Source organism: Anabrus simplex, chromosome 9 (genome assembly GCF_040414725.1).
Source record: "Anabrus simplex isolate iqAnaSimp1 chromosome 9, ASM4041472v1, whole genome shotgun sequence".
NCBI lineage: Eukaryota > Metazoa > Arthropoda > Insecta > Orthoptera > Tettigoniidae > Anabrus > Anabrus simplex.
Genome location: NC_090273.1, coordinates 39,002,550 through 39,015,517, shown reverse-complemented (window position 1 = coordinate 39,015,517; position 12,968 = coordinate 39,002,550). Strand labels below are relative to the sequence as shown.

At 40.3% G+C, this 12,968-nt stretch overlaps 1 long non-coding RNA gene across 1 annotated transcript in view; it reads right to left on the bottom strand.

Moving 5' to 3' along the window:
* Positions 1 to 12,370, bottom strand: part of LOC136881083 (uncharacterized) — a 49,805-nt gene extending 37,435 nt beyond the window's left edge. Inside the window, exons 1-2 of the long non-coding RNA XR_011018712.1 lie at positions 12,328 to 12,370; positions 4,620 to 4,877 (exon numbers count right to left, since the gene is read on the bottom strand). This is a non-coding gene — a long non-coding RNA (uncharacterized lncRNA). The remainder of the gene's footprint in view (positions 1 to 4,619; positions 4,878 to 12,327) is intronic.
* Between the last annotated feature and the right edge of the window lie 598 nt (positions 12,371 to 12,968).

The following is a 12,968-nucleotide window of genomic DNA, read 5'->3' as shown; positions in this document are numbered from 1 at the left end:
CACACTTTTATAATGGTAAATGGATATGAGAAATTATTAAAAGTTTTCAGTTCTCAGTTCGTCAATCTCGTTATACAGCACACTTGAAATCCTACAGTCTTTCTACGAGAAATGAAATTGAAATTAAATTTATCACTTTTGAGAAATTATGGAAATTGTTCACACGCGACACTGAAGTTTCACTGTTCAAAATAAATGAAAAAGTTTAGTCAGTTTGTTACTCACTTATGACAAGAACTGTTGTTACCAAATGTCGAAAGATGGACATCTGGAATGTTCCATGTAGAATCAGGATCGGCGATGTTGACGTTCCCGATGAGGTGATGACAGCTGGAACTGTTGAGTTTCGCACACGAAAATTCATTTAGTGCGACTGGTTATCACTTACACTGTTGAACACTATTTATGGCGTATGAAGAATCACAGTCCTTTCTGTACTAAATACTATTTACAGTCGTTATTGAAACGTTCTTAATCACACAGTTCACACTTGAAGAAAAAAAAAAAAAGAAAGCAAGTCGATAAGCACAGTCTGTGAACACAGTCATTAAGTTAGATTTTCTGCTAATCCTGTTATATTAACTCAGAAAAGTTCTTACTTTTTCATTCAAAATATTGATGTGACGTGAATAAAGAAATATAATGCAATACTCGAGAAAAAAAATAAGTTCTGGTGATTCTTAAGTATTAGGCTCTGTAGAAGTTTAATGTTACTTGACGTTGCCTAAGTCCACACGTAATGAAATAGTTAATATTTGTACTCCAATAAGTTCACTCGTGTTACAGTCTTAAATGTCTTTTTAGGATTATTTTGTAATCGCGACGCGACATACTAACTGCAGTGCGACGTCCTTTATCGGCGGTAGAATTTCGCGTTCTGGAGATACGACGAAAGTACTTCTACCGTGACTGCGCGAACATACTGTACGCGGGCCGGTCTCTTCACTATCTCACTCACACAGTTGTCTGCTTGTCCTTGTACGGTACTGTACTGTACTGCACTGGTTTGCGGGCTATCTGGCCTTGACATATATAGATACCAGCGCAGGGAGGGGTGGCAGCTCTCTCTCGGCCATGTGACCGTAATTACGTAATTTCGTTGAGACTTTAAATTGTTATAACTCAACAACCGTTTGATGAATTAATTTGAAATTTACAGGGATTAACTTTTATGATGTTTGCTATAATTCAGCGTTTGTCCCGTTGAAATTGGTTAAGGTGTTAAAAAGCTGTTAAAAGAAAAATTCTTTCGAGAAATATCTCTAGGGGAGGTGAGCTTCGAGCGACAGGTGACGTCACTTGACTCCGCCTAGCGTACTCGTAGGGTCTGGCACATACTGGAACATTCTTTACATGGATGTTCGTACGTCGGTCGGATCTTTAATGCTGGAAATAACATTTCTTTCAACTAATATGGACCAGGACCTAGGCCTTCCTGGTACAATATATATATTTTTTATAGTGATTGCTTCTTTATTTAGGCTGTCCTTGCTATTATTTCCACTAAATATATAGCTAAACCTCGAGTTCTCACGTCTCAATCAACTTCTTGTTTCCAAATGACTGCGTCTAAGTATTTGGAGGGACTTTTCAAAGCTTCTGGATTTTATTCCCACTTTACGGTATTTCAACGTTTATCTCTTCGTTTCGTTCACTATTTCTGTCCTCTCAGCTTAAAATTTCACGTTAGATATTGCAAATATTGCTTATTTTTGAGAACGATGTTCTGGATATCTTGTCCTTACCACGTCAATTTTTTAAGTCAGTTTTTATAATAATCTGTTTGATCCTTCTTATTTAAAAAAAAAACAATTCTATCGATTCTACACCATTGTACACCGCCTTCATAGTGGTAGGTTTAAGTTAGTCATGGCCTTCTAGCATATATCAATATCGATACCCTATTACACATTTCTTTGCCTAGGCTGGCCTCTACCTTCCGTAGGCGCCATTTTTAATACGTCCAGTAAATGCATCGGGTACACCAGAGACTTATATGCCCTCTCCTTTACATCCTTACTACAACCCCTAAACACCCTCATAACCATGTGCAACGATCTATACCCTTTATTTACAATCATATTTATGTGATTACCCCAATGAAGATCTTTCCTTATATTAACACCTAGATACTTACAATGATCCCCAAAAGGAATTTTCACACCATCAACGCAGTAATTAAAACTGAGAGGACTTTTCCTATTTGTGAAACTCACGACCTGACTTTTAACCGCGTTTATCAACATTTTCGAGGTCACGTTGCAGTTGCTCACAATCTTGTAACTTATTTATCACTCTATAGAGAATAACATCATCCGCAAAAAGCCTTACCTCCGATTCCACTCCTTTACTCATATCATTTATATATAAAAGAAAACATAAAGGTCCGATAATACTGCCTTGAGGAATTCCCCTCTTAATTATTACAGGGTCAGATAGAGCTTCACCTACTCTAATTCTTTGAGATCTATTTTCTAGAAATATAGCAACCCATTCAGTCACTCTTTTGTCTAGTCCAATTGCACTCATTTTTGCCAGTAGTCTCCCATGATCCACGCTATCAAATGCTTTAGACAGGTCAATCGCGATACAGTCCATTTGACCTCCAGCATCCAAGATATCTGCTATATCTTGCTGAAATCCTACAAGTTGAGCTTCAGTGGAATAACCTTTCCTAAAACCGAATTGCCTTCTATCGAACCAGTTATTAATTTCACAAACATGTCTAATATAATCAGAAAGAATGCCTTCCCAAAGCTTACATACAATGCATGTCAAACTTACTGGCCTGTAATTTTCAGTTTTATGTCTATCACCCTTTCCTTTATACACAGGGGCTACTATAGCAACTCTCCATTCATCTGGTATAGCTCCTCCGACCAAACAATAATCAGATAAGTACTTCAGATATGGTACTATATCCCAACCCATTGTCTTTAGTATATCCCCAGAAATATGATCAATTTTAGCCGATTTTTTATTTTTCAACTTTTGTAACTTATTGTAAATGTCATTGTTATCATATGTAAATTGTATTACTTCTTTGGCCTTAGTCTCCTCCTCTATCTCGACATTATCCTTGTAACCAACAATCTTTACATACTGCTGACTGAATACTTCTGCCTTTTGAAGATCCTCGCATACACACTCCCCTTGTTCATTAATGATTCCTGGAATGTCCTTCTTTGAGCCTGTTTCTGCCTTATACCGATACATACCCTTCCATTTTTCACTAAAATTTGTATGACCACCAATTATGCTTGCCATCATGTTATCGTTAGCTGCCTTCTTTGCTAGATTCAATTTTCTAGTAAGTTCCTTCAATTTCTTCTTACTTCCACAGCCATTTCTAACTCTATTTCATTCCAGTCTGCACCTCCTTCTTAGTCTCTTTTTTCTCTATTATAATAAGGTGGGTCTTTACTATTCCTTACCACCGTTAAAGGTACAAACCTGTTTTCGCATTCCTCAACAATTTCTTTAAACCCATCCCAGAGTCTGTTTACATTTTTATTTACCGTTTTCCACCGATCATAGTTACTTTTTAGAAACTGCCTCATGCCTGTTTTATCAGCCATATGGTACTGCCTAATAGTCCTACTTTTAAGACCTTCCTTTCTATCACATTTATTTTTAACTACCACAAAAACAGCTTCATGATCACTAATACCATCTATTACTTCAGTTTACCTATAGAGCTCATCTGGTTTTATCAGCACGACATCCAGGATATTTTTCCCTCTGGTTGGTTCCATCACTTTCTGAATCAGCTGTCCTTTCCATATTAACTTATTTGCCATTTGTTGGTCATACTTCCTGTCGTTCGCATTTCCTTCCCAATTGACATCTAGCAAATTCAGATCTCCCGCTACAATCACATTTCTTTCCATGTCGTTTCCCACATAGCCGACTATCCTATCAAATAATTCCGAATCCGCGTCAGTGCTACTCTTTCCCGATCTGTACACTCCAAATATATCAAGTTGCCTATTATCTTTAGAAATGAGCCTTACACCTAGAATTTCATGTGTCTCATCTTTAACTTTTTCGTAGCTTACAAATTCTTCTTTCACCATAATGAACACTCCCCCTCCCACCATTCCTATCCTATCTCTACGACGCACACTCCAGTGCCGTGAGAAAATTTCTGCATCCGTTATATCATTTCTCAGCCATGATTCAACTCCTAGTACAATATCTGGTAAATATATATCTATTAAATTACTTAATTCTATGCCTTTCTTTACAATACTTCTACAGTTCAACACTAACAATTTTATGTTATCCCTACTTGATTTCCAGTTCCCTGTTCCCTTATCACCGCTCCATAGGCCATCATGTTTCGCTGAATGTACCTCCCTATTACCAATAGGTCCCAATAGCTGATTGCCTTATGGTATCAGCCGAAATGAGTGGCTTAAAGGTTAAGGCACCTGGGCCCTAGTTGGCACGTTCGATCCTGGCCCGGTCCGATGTTATTTGAAGGTGCTCAAATACGTCAGGCGTAAGCGCCCCCCTTTCCAGGCATGTACACCTCAAAAATATTTAATTGTCTATTACCTTGAGAGACATGAGCCTCTATACCTGTAGATGATTTCAAAGTGATTATGAGTTCTCACCTTGTGATGTCGTCAATGGATCATTTGTATAATTTCTTCTCAGTCCAATCCAGTAATGTAAATATCTCCCATCGGCCAACCCCAGGCGGCTCACGTGGTCCATGTACAGTTCTATCTCCCAACCAGAGCGGGGCACAGCAAGGAAAGCATTTTCCAATTCACAAGTCTTACGTGCGTCGTCCCAATTCTTCTTGAAATTGTGCAGTCTGAGATAGCGATGTTGAATGCCGGGCAGAGGATTGTAGAAAGCGCAGTAATCTATGAACAGAAGACGATACATATTACGACCAGGGTGCTTCGGATACATAGTTCGTAGTAGAAAGTGTTGCCTACCTAGCCTGCAGCTTTTATTATGATACACTATATCCGACAGGGGCATGAACCAAGGATTAATGGATACACGAGAGAGTGTGTGGGGAAGTTCGCGGGATTTGGAAGCGTGGAGCGCTAAGAAGTGTGGTCCAAGCCGGGGCAGGGCTGTAGAGGGGAACGAACGAGGTAAGCCCCTTGGCAGAAAGAGTGGCTTGATTCAGTTACAAGCCCTCAGGCGGCGAAGAAGGTATATTATCTCTAGTGAGCGAACTCTGGAACCCCATTGCAAAACAGCTTGACTAACACTGACTTCGTTACTTCCATTTGAATTATCTGGTTAGTAGAACGTGTGACATGAAGTCAGAAAGTCAGAATATCAATTTTTGAATTAACAATGACCAGTGACGTACTCTATTTTACAGGGTGACCCAAAAGTACGTTAACATTTGACGAGGCAATTCTTCACGGAATATTGGAGGTAGAAAGGTAATAATGGCCACACATTATTAGCATGGCACAGAGTTTTATTGACATCATCGACGAGTGCACAAATTGCCCAAACTATGGTGCTGGACAGCAACACATCAGTGATGCCACATGAGACCCGTGTACGGTATAACAGGAGCTGTCGTGAGAGACGGATTCAAATTCGCCTGCAATCTTGGCAGAAAATGTACAGTACAGCTATTGAAACTTTAGTGTACTTCATCTCTTTATTGAAATGCTACTGTCTCTTTGCAGCTCTCCCTATATTTGCTAACTTGAAGTGATGTTGGAAAAATGTAAAAGTCCTTTTCTCCATGTCGTAAATGTAACACTCCGGTAGTTAGGAAAGTTCGTCGGTTCTTCGTGTCATAATTTACTGACATGGAAACCAGAAGTATTGTACCATAATACGAACAAACTGCTATTGTGCCAATTTTTTATTCTGTTTTTTTCGATATTGTGTTCAAAGTAAGCCTGGAGCAACTTTCAAGTATATTAATGAAATCCTTGACGTGCCCCAACAAATCAATGCAAATGTCAAGATTGCTTGTTTTAACCGTAGACCATTTCGCACTTAAAGCGCTTAAAAATACAGAGGCTTAATGATTAATTGCTTCAATTTAAGGCTTCGTGTTAATTATTAGTTTTACCGTGATTTGGTGGATTAGCAGAGGTGAAAGAAGGTGCGGGGGTGAACGGGTCTCAAACTGCGAAATTAAAGTTAATTTAAAATTTAACAAGGTTATATTTTTTTTTAAATTCAGAAATAACAAGAATGGCAGGTACAGAGTAGCAAGGCAACAAAAGTACAATTACAGTATTTACAGGATTTGGGCTTCGAGCCCCGAACTCACAATTCTTGAGCAATTAGCCCAGTTTTACCCCAACACAAGTTTCAACAGAGGGGCAGAAAACCCCATTCATACCCAGGAGCACTTGCTCCTAATTACACAGTAAAGCCTCCTTGAGGCGCGCAGAAAACAAAATTTTCAAGAAAGAGCAACTCGCTCTCAAAATTTAAGCCTGTCAAAGGCCACACCAAATTCCACCTTCAAGCTGTCCTCTAAGGACATAAACACAGGGGTAAAATACCCAACCTACTGAGGCCTATTAAGTGAGAAAAGGTTAATTAGATGGCCTCTAAAATACCAACTTGAGAGGAGGCGATCTGCACTCCTAATGCATTTGTTTAAAACCTATTTGGCACTAGGCCGTTAATGCAAGGGCTAATCCCATACTAAAGAAGTGACTTTAGAAAGAAACCATTTACATTACGTTAAGGAACAATCGGTTGTGAAAAATAAGTTCATCTCAAAACAATATGAGTGGGAGCTCGAGAGGGTTAAGCACTCTCTATCCCAATATGTAGCTTAAAAGAGAATAGATACTAAGAGTCTTTACATTTTAGGGAAAAGTTACATGGTGGAAAAGCTTCGGACCCGCCCCGAGAGTTAAACTGCTGAGCTAGCAAGAAAAGAAGTTATTAAACGGCCATTACCTTGTTGTTGAACTGCTGGCCGAAGAAAGAGGCGCTTCCCGCCCCCTGCTATGTACTTTACACACTGAAAGATGGTACTGAAGTGGCCCGGAGACCCTAAAATCAGCAGTTTATATACTCTCGCGGAAAGTTCGAGGCGTTTGAGGAATGAGAACACCCTGCCACAAAAACTTTATTGGCTAGGGTTAAGCAATATATGCCCTCTGGGGAAGATACACCTGATTGGTTATAAATTAATTAAAGAAATTCGGGATTGGCTAAATTCAAAACAAGGGGAAGGAAAGGGTTATACAGCTAACTTAAACAATAACAGAAAGAAATTTAACAAGCAACAAACTTTTGAAATAAAAATTTCTCCAAAAAACAGTTCTTTCACTTCGCACTAGGGTGCACTATTGTAGTTCTTCAGTAGTGTCCTCTAGAAGAGAAAGTTCACACTTCTTACTACAGGTAAAACAAAAATACGTCGAAAACGACCCAGTTCAGAAACTTCAAAATTTCCAAGTAGTGACATCTTCTGAGAAACTTGAAAATTAATACAGTAGATAAAGTTCAGACTTCCTACAGCAGAGGAGTTTCAACTGGCGCAAAGTTTGAATTAGCGGCGTGGAGGTGTACCGCCCGGTACAATTAGCGTTTATAGGAGTAGCCACCATTTTGATTCCCAACGGTCGATCAGTGCAGTGTACATTCGAAATACGCAGAGAGCTATTATCCCTCGAGGTGATTTATCTCCATCAAATAAAGCACTCCAATTTTATTTCAAGTGACAGCAATTTTCAATTCGCCTGGCATTTTGTATCACGATGAGAAAATCTCAAGGGGAAACACTGGAACGAGCAGGTTTCAGTTTAGCTCAGCCAGTTTTCAGGCATGTCAAATGCTGCAATTTCAAGAGTGCGAAGTTTTGTCGTTACATTAAAGTTTGCAATACTGCCAAAAATTAATTTTAAAAAAGTTCTTATATTTGGAAATCCTTCAGTATATTATATTTACCCCATTGTCCATCATGTTTTGACGGGTTTCGGCTAGTTGATATTTGATATAGGCCCCACTCAGGTCTGCATAGCGTTTGTGTTATGAAGTTCGTGCAAAGGGAACTACCAAATCACTTGTCTGGTACGTGCATAGTCGTGGCAAGATTATTTATCATAATTGTAGTCGGTCATGCTTTGAACACAATAACTCACAAAAATCTCAAGGGAATTTTCAGACCAACTCTTAATTCTTGCGACAATGTCCTGCGGACATGATGATGTTAAGTATTAATTTGGATTAATGTTTATTTGTGTCTCTTTTATCATCACGAAGAGGTAATACATTTTTTATTTCAGCTGATATTTGATTCTCAGTCGTTGTCGCTAGCTGAAACCCTTCTCCTGCGCTTGTAGGCCGATAAGTTTATAATACCATCCATAGCACGGACTGATCGCGACCCTAAGCCAATTTGTGAGCACTTATGGGGGCAGGGTGTCGGATGCAATTCGAAACACCTAGACGCAACAACATAATGTCGGTTAAGTTACTGAAAGTTGCAGGAACAGAATACTAACCTGGTACTGAATTTGTAGAAACGTTGCGAGAGAGCGAGCTCTGGACATATCTCAGGGTAAAAGAATCTCTAGCGCTTACCCATTCAGTATAGTCAGGTGCATAGCAATAGAACAGCCATGTAATACGCTTGACGAACTAACAGGGATTCTGAACACATTTGACGATTATCATCGCTGCGCTTTCTAACAGCAATAGACACATGTATGACATTCTGTTTACAGTTTCCTCCGGAATGCAGAGAACAGTGCACTTCAAGGACCAACTCGTCCATTGAGGATACGGCATAAGGATTAGGGGAAAGTGAAAACGGTGGAAAAACCACTGTTGTTGTAGAACTTTATACAAGTAACATTTTGTATCGGTAATATATTTTTATAAAGAAAATTGCATCGACACCCTCTCAGAAGACACATGACTGCGAGTGGATCGCGCAGTGGGAAGCGCAAGTTACGATTTCGCTTAAATATATTACATTTACGTATACAGTTTTTTTGTGTTATTTTGGTTTACCGTGCTTCGCCGCCACATCGTCCGATTTAAACCTGAAGGGCTATTTGCGCGATCAAATTTATACATTACTTGCTAACAGGATGGCCTTATATGTAAATATCCAGCAGCAACAGCAACTATCACACTAGCAGTGTTAAAAAGCTTTGCTATTGGCTTTACGTCGCACCGACACAGATAGGTCTTATGGCAACGATGGGACGGGAAATGGCTAGGACTGGGAAGGATGCGGCCGTGGCTTTAATTAAGGTACAGCCCCAGCATTTGCCTGGTGTGAAAATGGGAAACCACGGAAAACCATCTTCATGGCTGCCGACAGTGGGGTTCGAACCCACTATCTCCCGAATACAGTGTTAAAAAAAGAGACTACAAGAGAGCACGATGATACGAGTAACACTGTGTTCGGAACAGGGAAGGGTCGTTTTTAAAAGTTTTACTGATGAAACGTGCGACAACATTCATACATATTGTGAATTTTCTTTCACTTTGTGAATGAGCCTGCCAAGTGCGGCAGACCAACATATTGCGGAGCAAGTTTCTGAGCAGCCAGTACATTTAATTTTTTTTCTATTTGTTTTACGTCGCACCGACACAGATATGTCTTATGGCGATGATGGGATAGGAAAGGCCTAGGAAACGGAAGGAAGCAGCCGTGGCCTTAACGTACAGACTCGGCATTTGCCTGGTGTGAAAATGGGAAACCACGGAAAACCATTTTCATGGCTGCCGACAGTGGGGCTCGAACCCACTATCTCCCGATTACTGGATACTGGCCGCACTTAAGCGAATGCAGCTATCGAGGTCGGTAGTACATTAAAAAAACAGCCGCAATGGAGTTAATACTGGTCAGCACAAGATCTCCTAAAAATGCAGGTAAATATTGAGAAAATCCAAAAATATTGTTTGAGTTATTTATGACTGCGATGTTCTTTGAGAATGATTGCTAAGTGTTCACACTTTGCTCTGCTTATGGCCTCGATGTTAAGCTGGCATATTTTCATTGAAGGGCCTTTACATACTTATAGAGACTCCATAGAGGACTTACACTGTGTCTCAATCGAAGCTCTTTTCTGGCTCTCAACTTTTGATATGGAACTTTAGTTATGACTTGAGATGGTTGCTGTACATATTGCATATAATATTGTATTCATCATACGCTAAATAAAATAAATAAGTCAGTTATGCGTGGTCTAAAGAAATGTGCAGGAAGTACTGGGAACATGGGTAGTACACCCTAAAAGAACACCCAAAGTACATATGAACAGGTCGTAAGGTCGATTCTATATGAGCACCGGGTGAGTTGGCCGTGCGGTTAGGCGCGCGCAGCTGTGAGCTTGCAACCGGGAGATTAGTGGGTTCTAACCTCAACGTCGACAGCCTTGCAGATGGTTTCCGGTTTTCACACCAGGTGAATGCTGGGGCTGTTCCTTAATTAAGGCCACGGCCGCTTCCTTCCCGCTCCTAATCCTTTCCTATCCCATCGTCGCCATAAGACCTATCTGTATCGGTGCGACGTAAAGCCAATTGTAAAAAAGAAGTATACGAGCTGAGGCATTTCAAAGTTGTACTGGAATTAATGGTAATAGTCCTATGTAGCACATCCCGCTTCGATTTGCCAGGTCGTGTACTAGCAGTGATGCGTCGTTCTATATGATGTGATGTGAATTTCGACTACTGTACAGTGTGATTTTGAGTGTCGTTAGAAATCATGTAGACGGTATCAATGAGTGAAAACTGTCTTATGTTGACCATGGAGGATGAACAGACATAATTCATCTGTTAGTGATACCTGGTAAATAAAATGAATCGGGAGCTTATGCCAGGATTCCTGACTCCCCTACTATGGAGGTTATTAGAAGATTATCGCCCCATCGGACGGTCCATTCAACTCGTAATGTTCTCCGGCTCAGCTAGCGTAATATTCGAGAAGGGGAGATGAGACTTCGATAGTGGGCTGAGTTCGAAGCTCATAAGAGGTGCTTCATTCCAATATCATGTTGATAAGCCACTGTAATTTGTTTATGTACTGAAGCCTTGGACAGGTACAATATGTACTTTTGGTTTTCTTTGGCACACATTGTTTCTTACAGTTACACGACATCCCATATTAAGCCGTTCTCCCGGGGTCCTCCCTACTTGTCGTTCGGCAAACATCTAGCTCTGACCGGACACTTCGCAGCGTATTCGGTGCGTTTCTCGAGATAACCCATGTTTCCAGGAAGTGGAGGTGCGTACACCACGCACCCCGAAGGAAAAAACAAACAGTTCGACCCCTTAACATGGGGATTAAATGCAGACAATTTGGCGATTTTTTCCAGCGCGGCCAATCCATCAGTTTCGCAGGTGGCCGTTGAGGAATGTGCAGGCAATGCAGTGGTATCCATTCCCACTGATGAAGGTAGTCATTACCCTCAGCAAGTAGACCTTGCTTCAACTGACTGGTTACCATTTGAAGGTTTCTTTGGTTGAACGGCTGCTGTTAATTCTTGGTGTGTGGATGTGTGTGTGGGTGTGGGTGGAGTTGAGGAATGACATCAGTCTCAAGTATGTTTTCTGAGAAGTACCAATGGTTAGTAGGTCTTTCACTTTTGAAGCTAGGAAGTCCTATCCCTAGGGCAGTGGTAAAATGCCTCTTTTAGACCTGTGGGCCAGCTTTTAATGGACGAATATTTTGTGAGTCATCTATGGCATAAATAAATGAATTCATGAATAGAATACATATCTAGTTTCTTTATAATACAAAATAGAGTAATACGTAAGTTCGGAACAAAAAGTCTTGAAATCACAGCTAGTAGTCACATCATGCTACCGTATTTACAGTGTGCCAACACACTTCTGATTGGAAATGGCTCTAACGCTATTAGCGATGAAATCCGCTACCACACGGTAGTTAGCTGCACACCACGGTACATAGCGGGAGATTTTAGAAGAATTTGAACAAAAATTTTCTCCATAATTTGGAATCGTATGAAAACTGCTATTTTACCAAATGCTTTCACATCATTGACGTTAAAATCTGTGGTCGCTCAATTGAGTGTGTTGACATGTTTGCCCACAATAGAATGCTACTTGAGATGCTCACAGCTTCCTGTCAATTTCGCCCAAACGAAAGCACAGAAGAATTCAACGATGGAACCCCTCCCATTCATGGTGTTAAAGAGGCTATTTTGTATAGTTCAGTTATGTAACAACTAAGCGTTGAGTTGTGATTCTCCTGTATGCCATCTTCTCGATGATGAATGAAACATTAACATTGGGTATTGGGGTATAAGGTCAAAGGGCATTCAACTTTTCTATTCCTTGGCAACGTTCGTTATTTGAGCTAACAATCTAAACACTCAAAGTACAAACCTTTCCTTGAAGGAGGCGTTGTAGTACTTTCTGTAGTAGTAGTAGTAGTAGTAGTAGTAGTAGTAGTAGTAGTAGTAGTGGAGGTGGTAGCATTTAGGGGTGTTGTTTCTTCATTCCATTGCAATTCGGCAGTCACCTGAAAGAATTAAGATAAAAATAATGAAAACTGGGGAAATGAGGACAAAATAGCTGATATAAAATTTAAAAAAATATTCCACTCTTGCGTTGCATCCCGGGTGTACTGATGTATTCCTGGATCCAAGTATCAATCCTAGCGGAATGCATTTTGAATATTATTCATATACTAATGAGTTTCGTGTGGCACGTTCTGTTCCTGTGTGTTCCCACGATTAATGTATTAAGAGTTGTAGAACTTGAGTCTGATATGGAAGTAAAGCGTTCATGGACCCATGTCCAGTTAACATGTTAGCTTCTTCTTGTTTCATTATTTAGGTTGTTTCCGACTCGTTGGCTGAATGGTCGGCGTATTGGCCTTCGGTTCAGAGGGTCCCAGGTTTGATTCCCGGTCAGGTCGGGTATTTGAACCTTAATTGGTTAATTCCAATGTCTCGGGGGCTGGGTGTGTGTGGCGTATTCAACATGCTATAGGGAGAAGAGTATTGTGCATACAGTACGACATA